The sequence below is a fragment of the Plectropomus leopardus genome, unplaced genomic scaffold (assembly GCF_008729295.1).
Source record: "Plectropomus leopardus isolate mb unplaced genomic scaffold, YSFRI_Pleo_2.0 unplaced_scaffold30461, whole genome shotgun sequence".
NCBI classification, from domain to species: domain Eukaryota; kingdom Metazoa; phylum Chordata; class Actinopteri; order Perciformes; family Serranidae; genus Plectropomus; species Plectropomus leopardus.
Genome location: NW_024633222.1, coordinates 1 through 752, shown reverse-complemented (window position 1 = coordinate 752; position 752 = coordinate 1). Strand labels below are relative to the sequence as shown.

At 36.5% G+C, this 752-nt stretch overlaps 1 non-coding gene across 1 annotated transcript; it reads left to right on the top strand.

Moving 5' to 3' along the window:
• The first annotated feature begins 230 nt into the window (after positions 1-230).
• Positions 231-349, top strand: LOC121938617. Its single transcript, XR_006105314.1, has one exon. It is a non-coding gene; the product is annotated as a 5S ribosomal RNA (ribosomal RNA).
• The last annotated feature ends 403 nt before the right edge of the window (positions 350-752 follow it).

Here is a 752-nt window from a genome sequence, read left to right as displayed (position 1 = left end):
TGCACTCTTTAAAGTAAAAGAGGCACCATTCTCCATTTAGGAGAAAAATTTTAAATCATAACAGTATCAAAACATGGTATTACTTTAATAACTGCTACACTTACAATGCTATTTTGTAGTATTTGTTAACAATTCGAAACATATATAGCAAACTTTGGCCACAGAGCTCACAATTTGCAAGTTGGTTGTCTCATCCAACTATAAATAGCCTGTGTGTCACTTGTGATGTTGCTTACGGCCATACCACCCTGATCACGCCCGATCTCATCTGATCTCAGAAGCTAAGCAGAGTCGGGCCAGGTCAGTACTTGGATGGGAGACCGCCTGGGAATACCTGGTGCTGTAAGCTTTTTAGTTCTCGCTTTTCACCAGCAGAGGTGGTCTCAGTCCTGTTCCCCTCTGTGTTCTGCCACTTCCTACCTCTTCAGTACATATTGTTTTTAAAAACATGTTTAAATTCATTAAATGTTCCACATGTTTTCAGTTTAACCCCTTCTATGATTCCATTGTGTAAAATAAATCAAAATATCACCTCTAATGAATCATNTTATGACTTGTTAATTTGAGTTGGGAAAACCACATTTATTTTTGGCTTGTATTTAAGTGTGTACTTATTCCTACTGTTTTTGGAACATGTGATATTGAAGTTTTAGTAGTTTGAGTATTTGTTTATTGAGACTGGAATATAGGTTTTGTATGGGCCTCTTTTTTTTTTTTTTTATCTTCATTGCAGTCAGCCGTAAGGCTCATTT